Below are 17,494 nucleotides of genomic sequence, written 5' to 3'. Positions count from 1 at the left end.
ATATGACCTGCAAGTTCCAAAAGCATTACTACATTTTGCTTTTCCATTTCACTCAGAGTTTGTTATTGTTTTTTAAGAGGTAAGAAAAAACAGTTAAGGCTGAGTTACTGGTCACACTTTTAACCTTTGCACTTAGAGAAAGGAGGGCAGAATTTTTTAAGTTTAGGACCAGTCTAGTCAACTAGTTGTAGGCCAGCCAGAGATATTCAGTGAGACCCTGTATCAGAAGTCTTTCAAGCTATCATTTTTATATTTACAGTAAGCAAATGAACATAAAAAGAAAAAAATTATAATCTGGCCGTAGCTGCCCAGAAATTAAAATCTCTGGGTGTGAGACTAGAAACCTGATTAAACAAGGCATGTTTTTGCATACTAAAACTCTAAGACCCCTAGTCCTAAACATACCATACCTAAGAAATGTTAAAGTTTTATAGGGGAGGGGCTCATTTAAATATTAGTGCCACCTCACTCATGAACTTACTGTTGTTTTTTTTTTAATTACACAACCCCCACTAATTTCTTTTTAAAAAATAATTTTAGAGTTTCAAAATTTCCCAGGGCTAGAGAGATGGGGTTAGGAGAACTGTCTGCTTTTCCAAACGACCTGGGCCAAAGGACCTGGGTTCAATTCCCAGCACCCACATAACAGCTCACAATTGTCTGTAATTCCAGTTCCAAGGGAGCTGACACCTGTACACCAATGCACATAAAAGAAAAATTTAGAAGGCAGCATTTAAGCCAACATGGTGGTAAGGAGGCTTTAAAGAAAGAATAAGCTCAAAGTGTTTTAAAAAAAAAAAAAGGCAACTAGGTTGACCAGCAGCAGAGATAGAAAAGTACCTCAGAAAGGTGGGCAGATTCAGCCAAACCCCATGGTGGATTGTAAGGCTTGCCTCAATTATGGTTTAATGAAATCTCAGCTTCCTAAGATTTTGCTTTTTTGGAGACAGGTTTTTCTCTGTATCCTTGTTTGTCCAGTAACTCAATCTGTAGACCAGGCAGGGCTCAAACACAGAGATCTGCCTTCAGAGTGCTGGAATTAAAGGCATGTGCTACTACTGCCTGGCTAAATTCTGGCTCTAAGTTAAAATCCAAATTAATCAGTACTTGTTTTCATGTTTCATAATGGTCTGTAAATTTAGCTTTCACTTCATATAGATGAAGTACAAAAATTAAGTAAAAAAAGTAGCTTCAACAAATAGGCTAACAGAGCTTTAGTTATTTCTTTATTGCTTAGTGTGTGTGTGTGTGTGAGAGAGAGAGAGGGGGGGGGGGGGAGAAATCAATCATTAAAGTCTCCATTTGTTTTGTGTAACCAACCAATAAGTTTGCAGTTATGGCTCCTCTGTCTAGTTACACTTCAAATAAAAATTAGTTCCTTAGTAACATTTCCAGTGCTTAAGGAGTAAGTGAACTATTGGCTACCATATTAGGGCAATACAAACACAGAATATCTCAGTTTAAGATCCACTAGATAGTATTCTTAGCACACACAACACTTGAACCTCAAAACCAGGCTTCACAAATACATTTATGTTCCTTACTCCATTTAAACTAGCAATAGCACAAGGAGTGGCCTGAATCAAGCCAGAATCCAAGGGAAATAGAAAAATATAGAATAGAAATAGAAAATATTTAAATAGAAATATATAGAAAAATATAGGCTCTCAGGACCTTAGATCTGAACCATAAGTCTGTGTTCTAGAAGGAACTCCCTTCTACAGATGTGTGCGGTGACAAAATTTGAGTTAGTGGTAATCAATTCCATCTGCCTTACGGGGAATGATAAAATAGAAATGTTGTCATTAGCTCATTACCAGTCTTCTGTATTGTAATCATGGAGTAACTTTTGTATGCCAATATTGAAGGAGATGTCCATCTGGAAGCCATTAACAGGAAACGGTTCTGTTTATTAATGGTGAAAGAGGAGGAGATAGGCATTCATGGAGTGGAAAGAAGCTGAACTTTAGGTTGAATTCTCAATAAATCTATTGTTTAGCTTTAGCTCTCTGGACTGAATAGGGCCAAGTGTGGAACACTACCTGAAAGGGTGGGGATAGAAAATGAAAATCATGGCAAAGAATAAACAAGGAGGACCAAGACCTGCAGTGTAAAGCCCCAGCTACAGCCTCAATTTGTGGCGTAACGAATCTGCCTGGTTTCATGACTCATTGGGCTTCTAAGACCAGGAGAGGGAGAATACCAGTGCTCTGTCTAGGGATTGGGTAAGCCAGTAAAACAAATGAAAATGGGACTAAGCTGAGAGTGCCAAAATATATTTTGGTAGTGCTGCAGAGGGAGCAGCAGGGATTAACAAAAAGTACTGGGCTCTGTAGAAAATGCTGAAACTGTTTATTCTCACTCGCGATACTATAATTTCATGATGTAGCAAGGACCTCAAGTGGGAGAATATTAAAAAAAAAAAATCAGGTGAGCATGTCTTTAATCTGCCTCGATGAGAAATACTCCAAGCCAGATCATAAGCAATAATCTGTAGTTTTGCTGCATAGAACCCCATCTGAGTGCCTATGCCTCTATTATAATTACCTCCCCCAAATGAAAATCTGTGGGAAGTCTTGCCCCTCCAGTTTTACAGCTGTTCAAATCCTCCGCAGGATGAACGACAACGCCCACGCACCAGGTTAGCCCTTCAGCCTACCCAGAAGTCTACCGCCCAACTTCCAGAACGCCTCGACTTGCAGATCACGAGGGGAGAGGGGGAAGGGCTTTTTTCCAGGCCCAGGGCGGTCCTTAGGAGACAGGAGGCAGCAGAGAACTCCCAGAAAGGTATTGCAGCACTCCCCTCCCCCTAACCGAGAAGGGTGCGGCCTTCTCTCCGCCTACTCCACTGCGGCTCCCTTATTGATTGCAGCTCCTACAGATTTTTGGAGAGCAAGTGCTTCTTGCCTCCAAGCCGACTGAGCCCCCGCTACTTCCTCCATTCCCCAGAGTACGCCATGCAGGTCCGGCTCATCTTGTCCCTCGTGCGGCTACAACTCAAGAATCACACCCGCCCCCGCCCCGTGGCTCACACCGCCCGCCCCCGCCTCCAGCGCGCGCTTCCTGCCACGTTGCGCAGAGGCGCGGGGCCAGACTCTGCGGCGCTAGGCCTTGGGGAGGGCCGGAACCTGAGAGCGCCTCCCTGCCGCCCCCGCCAGCCCGCGTACGGACTGAACTCGCACGAACGGGGGCGCCAATTGTAAAGGCCAGTTTTCTGGGTCCCGGGAGCCAATCAGACTACGAGGCCAGGCCGGTGGCGGGTAAACCGACTCCCCCAGAGGAAGGGGAGGGTAGGAGGCCGCCCGCGCGCCAGCCACTTTCGCTGACCCTCCCCTCCCCCGCCCCGCCAGAGGCCGGCCGCGCCCGCACGTCCAGCTCTTCTCACCCCACCTACCACCCGCCCCACCCAGTGGGCACAGCGAGGCAGCCGGCGGCTGCGCACTCCAACAGTCGTTAACTGACAGGCACCTCACTCCAACCAAAGCACGCCATTTGTGTTTTCACACACGGCGGGAGGAGAAGAGGCCAATCAGCGACGAGACGTGAGCCGGAAGCGCTCCTCCGCCCCCCGTGGGAGACATGGCCGCGTCCGGTGGGGACTTTTCCGCTCCCTTCTCCCTCCCCCTCCGGTTGCTACAGGGCGGACCGTAGTCCTGACCACCACCCGCGAGCCCCTTTCAGCGTAATCAATCGTACCCAGGTGCCCCACAAGGCGGTTCTACCGTCCTTGGAGGACCTACCGCGGTCGCCCGTCCCCGCGAACGCACCAGGCCACCCTCCCGCCAGAGTCCCGATACCCTACCTAGCCGAGGCTCTCTGAGGAGCCGGAGCCCCAGAGCACAGCCTCTTCTTTAGGCGGCCCCGGCAGCTTCCGCTGATTGGCGGCGAGCTGGCCAATAAATGTGGGGCGGTGGGCGGAGAGGCCAATGGCGCGGCGGGAGGGGGCGTGTCCCGCGTGCCCCTGGCGCCGGCACTGGGAATCCCCGTGCGGTCAGTGGCGTTTCCGCTCGGGCAGCGGGCTGAGTGAGCTGCCGCTGCCGCCGCCGCTGCCGCCGCCGGGGGAGGGGCGGCCGCCGCCCGCCTGCGCTCAGAGACTCACGCAGCCCTAGTCCCGCCAGTTCGCCAACACAGTAGTGCCGGCCCCCCTCCGCCCCTGGCCCTCCCCCTCCCCGCCTTGGGCTCGCTCCGCCTTTCTGCCCCCCACCCCCACCTCACGGGTACGGGCCATTCCCGGCCAGGAAACGCCGTGGCGCCGCGTTGGGCCTAACTCGAGTCTCGCTGCCTCCCGGGAGTGCCGTGCGCCGCAGCCCGGGCCCAGGCCCCGGCAGCGCCTGGGTCAAGGTAAGGGTCCAACAGAAAAGAGACACCGAACCACACGACCGGGCCCCGGGGGTGGGGGGAGAAGGGTCACCTCAGTCTCCCCGCGTTCCCCCTTCTCGGAGTCGTGGGCCTGGGCCTTTCCAGGCGAGTAGCAGGAGGATACTGCCCTCCCCATCTTCTCGGCTACCCTTACACATCACTGCACCCCTCTTGCGTAGGGAGAAAGGCTCCCTTAGTCCACTCGACCCCACTACCCTTTTAATGTCTTCCCTGGGTCAGGACTCTTCCCCTCCCCCTACTCTGCTCTCTCCTCTTTTTCTGGGCACTGCCTACTCCACGTTTATCCCCTTTTCAGGAGAGGCCTCTCGAAACCCTGCTCTCAAAATACACAGGCACACTTTTTTTTTTTTTCAGGCCCTGAGCCCCCACCTCCACCCCTGTTCTTTCGGCCTTGTGACAACTCTGATCGCTCGGGGGCTCCCGTCCTCCCCTCCATAATGTCCCTGAACGCCTCCCCTCTGGTTCTCGAGTCCCTGCCTCAGATGGCTGCTGCTTTTCCCACACCAAAGACCTTACCTTTGCCACCCCCACCTCACACATTCTTGGACTCCGTGGCGTATGTCCCAGTCTCCCTGCGATATATATCCCTGTTGAATTTGTAGGGTTTCAGTCTGGAATTGAGCCAGATTTTGTCATTTTCCCTGCCTAGGGCGTGGAGATCGATCTTTTAAAAACGACTTTAAAGGGGTTGGGGGATGTGCCCCTTAAGAATCTTCTTCCCCTGTGCGTGCAAGCCAAGATGTGAGGTAAATGGTGGTAGGCAAAAGCCCTTGTTTTAGTAGGTGAATCGCTCTGAGGGAAAGTTTTAACTGCTGGGAAAGCCCCTTCAATGCTAATTTATTCTATAGAAAGCCTTTACCTTTTTCATTCTTAGGACTAAGGGATCTTTCTCCGGTATACTGATGCTGCAGCCGCTTTACTGGTCTGGGTCAGGGGTGCGTGTGTGACCTGCATTTTCTGCTTTCTCATGTTACTTGTGTAATGTGTTCACCAGCAACTCATTTCTTGCCCAGAGCTGTGGACTCCATGGGTTTTGTCTGTACCTGAGTTCCTTTTGCCATTTTTTCCTGTGCTCAGAATACTTAAAAGAATCCAGATTCTCTAATTTCCTCCATACCTCGACAAAATAAACTGTTTTTTAGAAAACATTTATGACCAAGGTCATGTTTACATTATTTCCTTGGGCATATGTTAAATAGCTATACTTTGATTGGGAAGGATCCAGATCCTTAGATCCAGATCCTTAGAAGCTTTTTAGGAGGTTTGTGTGCAACGTATTAAGAGCAAAGTGGTTTTGATGCTTAATTTTATATATTAATAATGGTTTAGGTCGCTAGAAGGAAAGCTGTAAGGAGTAATTTTAGATGTGTGCAATCTGACCTAGGAATAAAGCAGAGAATACTGACATAATCAGAGATTTCTGAGGTTGGAGGACACAGGAATTTTTCCCCCTTGGATTTCTTCCAGTTTTCTCATGAGGATCATTAGTTCTCTGGCCAAAATGTGTGGCCCGTTATGGGATTAGAGCCTTTAAGATTATTCTTATTGTCCTGTGTAGAATATTGAATTATGTCTTTTGTAGGACACAACCCAAGGTTCTTGTCCCTAACTGTAAATTTAAATTTGCTGAATGTTTCCAAAATTGGCCTTTTAAAAACTAAAGCTTAATGCTTACTTCTAAATCACTGGTTTAATGGAAACAAATATTTGGAATTTGGTATATGTTGATTTTTTTTTTCTAGTCAAAGATCTCAGTTTAAAACAGTAACCTTAGGGTTGTTTCTTTCTAAAAGCATACTTCCAACATGGAGCACTGGTTCCACCCTTCCCTCCCTCCCCCCAAAAAAAGTGCGTTAAGAAGTGGGGGTGGGGTGAAGAGAAGGTTGCTCCTGTGTTGGATCACAGGAGTGAGTATACAAGGCGGCGGCAGCTGCTGGCTCTGGAGCTCTGGTTGCTACGTGAGAAGCTTGAGTAGTGCTGGCTGCTGTCTCCAGGGAAGGACAGCAGTGCAGCGTCCATTAATGCTGTTGGCTGCAGGGAACTGCACTTAGGCGATGGCTGCTCAGGATTGGAAAGAAACCTTGCTTGCTTTCCTGGGAAATTGCACTGCTGAGCTGGTTTGCTTGTTGTTAGTGAAGAGACTAGAGTTAGCAATTCATATATCCATTTATGGATGTCAGCACCTGAAAGCTGATCAAAGTTAAAGACTTGAGGTTTTTGTTTGGGGACGGAGGTTGCAGCTTTTTGTTGCTATCACATTTTATACTTTCACAGGACTGAAAGTTCTTTAGTGTTTTGATCTTTTTTAATCCTTTTAAAGACTAAAATAGTAATGTAAAAATTTTCCTGAGTACTAGACAGAATAGGGTGAGGAAGATCTTTACGTTCTGTTTTTCCAAAGCAACTGACATGTTTTCCTCTATATCTTAACTGCTTTGAGTCACTTCTGATTTGTATTTCTCTCTCCATATTAGGCCATATTCACGTTCATGCTAACCATCTTACTATAATTGGATGTGTAAACTAAGAAGAGCTACTTTTGGATTAATATTTAATGTTTTAGTCTTAATTTCTATATTAACCTGTAGACCTCTCCAGATTAGATATTTGACCTGTAAATTGCATTAATTGTGTGTATTTCCACCAAACAAAGGTATGTTTTGGCAGTAATCCATCAGAAACAAAGAAGAAATATTCAGAAATTGAGTAAGTTTAGTTCAGGATAGTAAGAAGGCAGCAAGAGTCCCTTCTATGTTTTGACTACCATCACCCCACCCCTAATTGAGCAGAACCAGTAGTTTGTCTGGCAGGGAATATTTGAAACTGAACCATCACTCAGGCATATGCAACACATAAATCATGTGGGCTTTTTTTCCACCACCCCCCTAAGATTTTACTACAACCAATACCTTTTCCTTCAGGATTCTGTTTGTTCAATTTTGTACAAATGTATTTAAATCCCACAAACATAATTTGTAGCATGGCTCTGGCATTTGTGGCAAAGAGCCAAGAAACAATGGAGAGTATTCTGTATTCACAGATGTGGTTCATATTGTTTTTCCAGTGCTAAAAGCAGATCTATAAAACAAAACTCTCTTAATGGGTTGTTTGAGGTGGTTTTAATAAGAGTATTGTTACATAGGTAAGATGCTGTTATCCCATAAGTATGATTTCACTCATGCTGACTGTTTAATACATACAGTTCAAGGAATTTACAGTTAAGGTTCAAGTGTTTTTAGCTTAATTATAATATACAAGTTTCCTTAGAAAATAGTGACTACCATTTTTATTTCCTGTTTTTTGGAATTGGTGTAGTCTCACAGTAGTCACTCTCTGGAGGATCAAGAGGCTTTTTTCTTGGAAGGATTACTTGGACTGGAACACTTAAAAATGCTTACATCTTTTGATGTTGTTTAGAATGTAGGAGCCTGCATATTTTCTGAAATTATTCTGACACTTTAGACAAAGGTGGCAATGCCAACTTTGCCTTTTGTAAGGGAAATAAAATCATCTTCATATTGGAATAACTTTGAAACATTAGGCCATAGCAGTCAGTAATTATTGAGTACATATCCAAGAGAAATTAGGTCATAAGTAAAATAAAATTTTATTATAACGTTTGGCTAAACTCTAGTGACTTGTCAATTTAATTTGAAAAATTTGAAATTAGAAGGCCTGGCTAGTAGTGAACTTAGACTGGAAACTGTGTGTCTAATAGTTCAACTGATAGTCACTTATAATTTGATTTCAAATGTCCTTTTAGGCAGACTTCTTAGAAAAGAAGAGTAATGTGCCTATGAATGAGATAGATTGGAGGTACTCTGGACCCAGAGATTGTAACACATTTAGTAAATTACATGACCTTCACTTGGTATTGTGAAGTGGCTAGAATTCAGGGAAGGTTGCAAAAGGTGGAGTGAATAGTCTTTCTTTCACTCAGCAATACATACTTTGTTAAATCATGTAATCTTAGAAAATTTGTCCTATTGTATACTCAGTTATAAACTGGGTAGAGATGCCAGTAATCCTCAGGGGAGAGTGTGTTAAAGGCATCACTTGGGAAAGATCTTACTCAGCACTTCAGGAGGGAGCTGTGATGTATACCAAAGAAACAGTGAAACCAAGTACAGTCTGTATGTGTTTCTTCTGAGTAAGAGTTCTCAAACCCATTTCTGCCCCACTCTGTTTCCATTATATTGATTTTTCAGATGCCTTACTTAATGTAAGTTCCCATAAAGTATCTTTATACGAAGTTAGGAAAATGAATTTTTGGCTCTTTTGAATCCTTGGTATTTTCAAAACCCTAGGATTACTGGATCTGCTTTGCTTGATAAATATGCGTGCTACTTCCTTGTGTCTCTTCTGTCTTGTAGTATGAGACTTCCCAGAGTTTTCAGGGCAAATTGAAGTAATAATCACACATGTATCCACCCAGAGGTGAGGAAACCTTCTAGCCTTAATGTTATGAATTAACACACACACAGTTTTAAGAATTTCTGGATAGGGAATCAAGTTTTTAATTTATACTACCAAATCAAGGGGAAATGCCAGTTCCTTGCTTCTGTCTTTGAGAAATAGGTGCAAGTGTGGGAGGAGCCACAGACCTCTGCAGCAGGCTTTCCTGTGAGTAGAAAAGGAAGATTTTTGTTTCAAATCGCCAGCTGCTTATGTCAGACTGACTCCCTTATTATGCCTCCAGTAGGCCTGTCAATATGGCCAAACAGCTAGATAACTGCGGGGCAGGACAAAGGGCTCTTTGCACAGCAGGGAAGCAGTGTTGGTGGGGGAGGGGCAGGAGGTAGGAAAAGCAAGAGGAGGTTTTTTCCCCAGGAGATTATTCACTTTGGTTTACAATTAAAGAAACTGTTTTTAGTTCTCACTTAAACCTTAAATTTATGCCAAACATATACTTTTAAACCTAGATTTCATATGTACTAGAAGCCTGGAAGAGCCTATCCTATCTTGAGAGGGTGGGGCGGGACTAAAGATTTGTATGGATTACAGTGAGTTCCATGCTCCTTGCCTCCTTAGTGGACTAGGTCTAGAGCTTCTGCCGGCCAGATTTAGTAAGGGTTGGAGGGGCCTATTCTGTGTGAATCAGATTTGTATTTCAATATATGCAGTATGGAATTGGATTGGATTGGACAAGGTATCAAATAATTGTTTTTCTTTGTGCAGTAATTGCGTATTGTTAACTTTGGTTTTATTTTAGTAAGAGGAAAATGCGCAGTCCAACATTCACATGTTTGATCATGAAAAATGTATGCTAAAAAGGCTTTTGTTTTGTTTTGTTTTTGAGACAGTTTCTCTGTGTAGCAGCCCTTGCTGACCTGGACTCACTTCATAGACCAGGCTGCCCTGGAACTCACAGAGATCCGCCTGCCTCTGCCTCCCAAGTGCTGGGATTAGATGTGCACACCTTCATGCCAGGCTAAAAAGGCTTTTTATAACAGTGCCTTGTAGTTCACGTCTGTATGTCCAGTACTCAGGAAACTGAGTCAAGAAGCTCAGCCAAAAATACCAGCCGAGCCCCAGATTAAGACTGTCTTTAAAACAAAACAAAACCAACCAAACCCTCAAAACAATAAGCATGTGCACGCACGCACACACAAAGGTACCATGTTATTTTCGTGTTCCTCCTACTTCCTGCAGAATCTGATATGCTCTGGAGATTACTGCTGCGCCCCCTATCTTTTAGTTTAGGCTCAATCTTACTAGTTTATGCTTAGCTCTAAGCAAAAGGTGATTGCATCTAGCTCGTTACTTAATAAGAGTTACAGAGTTAGAGGTTTATAAGTTAGATTTCTTGTAGGCAAAACCATGAGATGCTGCCAAATGTAGGTTCCTGTGAAGTTGTCATTAGTATGTTAAGAGTTTGTCCTGAATCATTCCAGCTACTTTTAAAGTAAATATCAAATGATACATGTTTTCTAGTTCTTAAAAACTCTATTCACAAATTAGACAGAGGTTATTTAGATGACAAAGGATTCTTCCTTATAAACTAGTATATGACGGTTCATTTCCACGAACAGTTTAAGAGACTTTAATTTTTAGAAATCCTTGAGCTGCTTTACCAAGAGCACATCTGTTGCTTGAATGAGATAAAGAGAACTAAAATGCTGATTTCTTTTTATGGATTAGCTAAGAAGACATGGTTATAAATTAACATAACCAGAATGTTGTACGTACTATACATTTATCAGGTTTTATGTCATTTCTCTCATTTGTTTAAAAAAAAAAAAGCCAAATGTGTTGTCCATGTAACATTTTATTTTAAGTATGGCAGTCTTAGTAGTTACAATACATAGAATATTTTGGTCTGAAAAAAATTGAGAGACAGGTAAAAGGCTCAGTTCCTCAAGTATTTTGTAAAAAGAGTATTTGAGTTCAGTCCCCCAAACCCATGTAAAACAGCTGTTTGTGATGGATAATGGATGCTTGTAATCCCAGCCCTGGGCAAGCAGAAACGCCAGATCCCTAGGGTCACTCTCTAGTCAGCCTGGCCTACTTGACTAGTTTAGATCAGTAAGAGATCCTGTCTGAGAGTTGAGGGGAAAGACAATTCCTGAGAAATGAAATGAGGTTGTCCTCTGACCCAAATATGCATACCCATGTGCACACATGCCCAAACAAGAAAGTAAATTTGTGTTACTATCACTGCTGGGAAAAGTTTCTCATCAGCAAAATACTAACGGCAGTAATATGAACTTTAGTGAGATATATTATACAGTCTCATGACTATTTAGATGGTCATTTCTTCTTTTTTATAGTTCATTAACATGGATTATGTCCATAGATTTGTGGGACTAAAAGGAAGCTAGTTCTAGCCTCAGTCTTTCTACCAAATATCTATTGCTAGCATTAGGATTCCCTTCCAAAATATTCAAAATCTCTAAAAATGTGGCTTTTATTGCTTCCGTTGACTGAATCTAACAGGAGACCTAAAACAGACCCTGATAAAAGTGAGGAAGTAGGAGACTACATCTTGATCTCAGGAATATTTATAACTTAGGGCTTCCCAAACAGCTAATTTCATTTTCATAAGACTGAGGCGGCAGCAGGCAGCACGAAGGTGAAGCACACACAGCACCTCATCTTGCTGTGCAGCTGCTCCACCTTACTTCCTGCTATTATTATCCCACTACGCCTCTTCCCAGCAAAAAAGAAACTAGGACAAAGGGGGAATTGAATGGGCTACTGTAGTTTATATATATTATGGTAGGTTGTAGATTTGTTTATATGTTCTAAAGCTAATACTTAAAAGTCTAGGGACAAATAACTTAGGTCTTCGACTTTTGGTACACTGTTTTCAGGTTCTTAGTTTACAGAAAGGTGTTAAAGCACGTAATTTCACTGGCTAGTCACAGTTATTATCACTACTAGACGCCACTGTGTTATAAGGTGAAATCTATCAGTATTTGCAGTTTGTATTGGAGATTACCGATGTATGCAGCTTGGGTTTATATACATTGACCTCTCTACCCTAATTAAATAGCTGTTTGAACATAAAAATTTGATTCCTGAATTCTCTAAGCATTTTCCAACACTACTCAAAATGAAATTTTTAATTTTTAGCATTTCTATTGTTATATTCTGGTGCTCAGATGTCCCTTTCTTCACTCCTGAAATGTGAAGATTTAGACCACTAGTAGTTTAATATGGTGGTGTGTGTGTGGGTGTGTGTGTGCGCGCTGCTGTTACAGTAAGAGTGGAAACTTTGTAATTCTTAGATATTATGATCTGGTTAGGATTTTCCAGGATTGTGCTAGTGTATTTAATAATCTAGTGTCAGTCCAGAGAGATTTCATTGTTTTATGTTTGTGTTCATTGTTGATTTGTATTAGGAAGTTGTTGTTTTCTCTCTCAATGTGTATAACTTTAAATTTTTTTTTTTTTTTTTTTTTTGGTTTTTTCAAGACAGGGTTTCTCTGTGTAGCCTTGGCTGTCCTGGACTCACTTTGTAGACCAGGCTGGCCTCGAACTCACAGCGATCCACCTGCCTCTGCCTCCCGAGTGCTTTAATTTTTTTTTTTATTCCTGTCTTTTTCTGATCTTTAACCCATACCAAAAGTTGTATTTCCTACCAACAACCATAGCATGTAGTGTTAAGCCTTCTTGGCTTCTTTGAGGGAGGGCAGTCTGCAGTTAACCATTGACTGAACATATGGAGAAGAGCCTTGAATTAGTTTTCCTCTGCATTCATCATTTATTATATTTTCCTTTATTATGGACTGTTCAGAATTGGTTTGTTTTTAGGGGGAGATAGTTACATTATAAATGTGGTTACTGTGACATTTGAGATAGACTTGGGTGCTTTTTGTGGTTTTGAGAATTGAACTCAGAGGCTGGGCAGTGTTGGTGCATGCACTTGGGAGGCAGAGGCAGGCAGATTGCTGTGAGTTTGAGGCCAGCCTGGTCTACAAAACGAGTCAGGACAGCAAAGGCTACACAGAGAAACCCTGTCCCAAAAAAAACAAAAGAGAGGGCGGGGGGAATTGAACTCAGGACCTTGCATGTGTTGACAAGCGTGCTATCTATATATGAGCCCAAAAACACACTTAAAAAAAAAAAAGATAACTTCCTAAAACAGAAAAAGATAGGTTTTTGAGGCAATAAGATTGACTACACAGTGAATGTAATATTAAATTGCTGTATGAACTATAAATTTTATCTTTCTCAGTTCTGTGGCACAAACTACTACAGCTTTGGAAGTGATGTATTTCTGTGCCCACAGCCTGAAAAATGTTATCTAGAATTCTCCTCCTCCTTCATCTTCCTCTTCTTCTTTAAAAGAACAGATCTGAAAAAAATATAGGAGCAAGTCTAAAATTGTAGTCTCTTTTAAAATATTTCTGTTCTTTCTAAATAAATTTAGTTTTACTTATATCAAGTAGAACTTTAATTCATAATCTAGCAAAACTACAGAACAAGGACAGATTGATTATGTCAAAGGACATTTTAAGGTGAAGCTAAAAATATGAAATTGTTGGGATTTTTGTATTTGGACTACTTTTATTGAAAGCGTGTCTATATTTAAAATCTTTAAAATGAAATAACAAAATCTTCACAACTTAATCACTTTTTTGGCTGTACAGTAAATAAGCAGAACCAGATTCAAATACCTTCCAAGAATCAAAACAAGTAAGCATTGCTAACATCAGGTATATTGCTCAGAATTTACTGTTGCTATAAAGCAGGTAGAACAAGTAAATGAGAAAGCTAAGTCAAAGACACTTTTACTTTTGGAATCTTGGGTTTAACTGACCAGAACCAAATGTTTTTGTTTCTTTTTGTTTTTGTTTTTGTTTTTGCTTTTGTTATTGTTTTTGTTTTTCGAGACAGGGTTTCTCTGTGTAGCCTTGACTATCCTATATCCTGTACTCGCTTTGTAGACCAGGCCGGCCTCGAACTCACAGCGATCCACCTGCCTCTGCCTCCCAAGTGCTGGGATTAAAGGCGTGCGTCACCACTGCCCGGCCTTTTATGTCATTCTTATACTTGATGCTTAGTTCATTAGGTTTTACAATATTGCTAGTCATAGTGCATCAGTTCATGGTTTGAGTAGAAATCTAGCTAGACCATGTATGAAGTGACATTTTTTGAGAACTATGGCTCTGGGTAGGTGTAACCTTCCTCTTACAGTTTATTATAGACTAAAAGGAATGGCTGGAAATTTCCATGGTATACAAAGCAACAAGAAGTAGGTATATCCTATGTTATAAAATGATCTTTTACAGTAGTGGTTGTCAATGTTCATAATGCTGTGAACCTTTGTACAGTTCCTCATGTGGTGACCCCCAACCATTAATTTATTTTCATTGCTACTTCATAACTGTAATTTTGCTACTATCATGAATCATAATATAAATTTATCTGTGTTCTCTGATGGTCTTAGATGACCTGAGGGGTTTCATGACCCACAGGTTGAGAACCACTGTTACGGAGGATCCAAGTTTGGTTCCTAGCACACTCAAGCTTAAGGGGAGCAGATGATCTCTTCTGGCCTCCAAAGGAAACACATTCATCTAAACGCATATAATTTAAAAATAGAACAAGTCTTATACAAAATAACAATGTGCTAACCAAGAGAGACGAAAAATAATTTTTTGGTAGAATGCTTTAGTTTTTTCCTAATGTATAATAATAGTAATGCATTTCTGTGGCAGATAGTTGTGCAAAGGATTCAGCTAATTTTTAAATTTTTTAATTATTTTCGATGTATGGGTGTTTTGTCTACAGCTGTGTTTATGCACTATGTGCACACACGAACCAAATGAAGGTGTCAGATTCTCTGTCTTGTATTTATAGCTGCTTGTAAGCCACCTTGTAGGTTCTATCAATTGAACTCTGGTCCTCCGAAAGAGCAGCCAGTGCTCCTAACCACCTAGACATCTTTCCAGCACCTGAGCTTATGATCTTTCTTTAGAATAATGAGAAGAAAGGCAAATGTTCTTTCGCTACACCCTAGTCCTGAAATAATTTTTCTTAATCTTTTTTGAGGAGGGATCATGCTACAGCTTAGTTTCCCTAGGACATAGCTTGTGACACCCTTTTCACTCTCCAAAACTGGCCTAGAACAGAAGACCATCAACTGTGGAGGAATCTCTCAGTCCCTACCTGTAAACCAGTTTTCTTTATAGAATTCTGATTCTGTGCTAGATTGTCTGTTGGTCTCTTATCCCCACCCATGTAGGCAATTTTTAGAATGTGGTTTTTTTTTTTTCATTAATAGTATGACAAGTAGCTAGAGATTAGATTAACTTTAAAACTTCATTATGAAAAATCTAAATACACAGAATAGGACAAATGGATTTCCTTTGGACTTTATCAAAATGTTAGTTTAAAATTACCCTTAAATTAGTTTAGGGCTGGGCATAGTAATACATGCCTAATCACAGCACTTGAGATGCAGAGGCAGGTAGATCTCTGAGTTCAAGGGTAGCCTGGCCTACAAAGTGAGATCCAGGCCTACACAGTGAGACCCTGCCCCAAAACAGAAACAACAATAATAGCCTGTTTGGGAATTGAGGGAGTAGCTCAGAGGTAGAGCATGTGCCTAGCATGCACCAGGCCCTGGAGATCCCAGCATTCAGGGAAGCAGAGGCAGGCAGCTCTCTGTGAGTTCAAGGACAGCAAAGGCTACACAGAGAAACCCTGTCTGGAAAAAAACAGAACAAAAAAGATAGAGGCCATAATAGTACTTAAGAGACAGCTCAGCAGTTAAAGAATACTTGTTGCTTTTGCAGAGGACCCAGGTTGGATTCCCAGCATCCAGATGGTTGGAGGGACTCTAACACCCTTTTCTGGCTACCACAGTCACCAAGCACACATGTGGTTCAGATACATGCATGTAGGAGGAATACCCTATATACATAAAAATAACTTTTTACCATACATTGTGCTAGATTGGTTTGAATATACAGGTTTTACCTCCATCTCTTTAGTGTTGTGTATATATTTTTTAAATGCTGTTTTGTAGCATTTCTACTTTTTCAATTTTAAAGGCTAGGTTGTCGATACATTTTACTGTGAGATGTCCTACCTACATTTTATACGAATTAGTGATTAGGTCAGTTGCAGGCATATTTTATAATGGCATTCTGAACTTTGTTGACTTTCGTTGTATTTGCCCATTATGCTATTAAACAACTGTTGATATTTGTAGCCTAGATCAATCACCCTCAAACTTTTAAGTGTTAAAAACTGAAGCCTACAATAAATAAGTGTTTGTGTGGGTTCTCTCCACTAAGATGCAATACATGAAGTTAAAACCAAGAGTAATTCTGGAGAGATAGATGGCTTAGTGATTTAGAACATGCTGTTCTTCCAGAGAACCCAGGTTCAGTTTAAAGCGTTCATGTCAGCTCACAAATACCTTCGCAGTAGCCTCCTTGGGCATGTACACACATACACATGAATAAAAGATAAATCTTTAAAAATTGTAATTGCTAATAAGGTTTTTTTAAAAACAAGGATTCTTGTTGACATGCTTTTTTGTGAGTTTGGTTTTTGAGACAGGGTTTCTCTTTGTAGCCCTGGCTGTCCTGGAACTCAGACTGTAGAGGCTGGCCTCAAATTTATGGAGATATGCCTGCCTCTGGCTCCCAAGTTTTGGGATGAAAGGCATGCACCATTACCACCAGCTTGAGGTGTTTTTTGTTGTTGTTGTTTGTTTTTTTAAGATTTTGTTTGTTTTTTTATTATGTGTGTATACCCGCAGGCCAGAAGAGAGCATCAGATCACATTATAGATGGTTGTGACCCACCATGTGTTTGCTGGGAATTGAACTCAGGACCTTTGGAAAAGCAGCAGGCAGTGCTCTTAACCTCTGAGCCATCTCTCCAGCCCTTGACTGAGGTTTTAAGTGAATAATAACTTTCTTTTTTTTAAATGACATTGTTTTACATTTTTGCAAAGCTCTTTAGTATCTATCTTTAAAAAAGACAAATGCTTTTTCTTTTTTCTTCTTCTTTTTTGAGACAGGGTTTCTCTGTGAGCCTTACCTGTCCTGGACTACTCCCTTTGTTGACCAGGCTGGCCTCAAACTCAAAAAGATACACTTCCCAAGTGCTGGGATTAAAGGTGTGCCTCAGCACACCCAGCCCAATAGCTGCTTTTTAAAAACTGCTTCTTTAATTTGTTGTGATTAACTGAAAACAGAGGACATCCATATCCTTGGGACATAAACTCAGAAAAGGGAAAAACTCAAGGTCCCCCTTGAGGGAGTCTAGCAGATTTCACTGTTCTTGGAATCAGGTCCTAGCTAGATCCACTCTTCTTTCCTTTTGCCTTTGAAATGCTGATATTCTATTACTTCCTACATTGTCTGGGCTGAAATACTCCCTCTCCTGTAACCCCATTAAGGCTAAGTTACAATTGAGTACAAAAGGCAAGATAAAAGATAAGTTCTTGTTTCTCATTACCCCTATTTATCGGTTTTCAAAATAATAGATTGGTAGCTTAGCAACTTTGGGAGATGATTAGTGAAGTATTATTTTGTGCTCATGGTTTTGAATATGTGTGATATTGCTGTTACTATTTCTGACATTCAGATTGTACTGCCTTTACCTCTTGGCTAAGTAAATCCTTTAAATTCATCCTTAGTAGTTTCCTT

At 41.7% G+C, this 17,494-nt stretch overlaps 1 protein-coding gene across 5 annotated transcripts in view; it reads left to right on the top strand.

Annotated features, from left to right (window-relative positions):
* The first annotated feature begins 3,837 nt into the window (after positions 1-3,837).
* Positions 3,838-17,494, top strand: part of SETD5 (SET domain containing 5) — an 86,675-nt gene continuing 73,018 nt past the window's right edge. The window contains exons 1-2 of one of the 5 annotated variants that reach the window (XM_084766741.1): positions 3,838-4,341; positions 16,601-16,737. The gene's annotated coding sequence lies outside the window, so the exon portion shown is untranslated. The remainder of the gene's footprint in view (positions 4,342-16,600; positions 16,738-17,494) is intronic. The other 4 variants (XM_084766740.1, XM_084766745.1, XM_084766734.1 and 1 more) reach the window with 4 other exon arrangements.

This window comes from Acomys minous, assembly GCF_964271855.1.
Source record: "Acomys minous genome assembly, chromosome: 17".
Taxonomy (NCBI): Eukaryota; Metazoa; Chordata; class Mammalia; order Rodentia; family Muridae; genus Acomys; species Acomys minous.
This window is presented reverse-complemented; position numbering and strand designations above follow the sequence as displayed.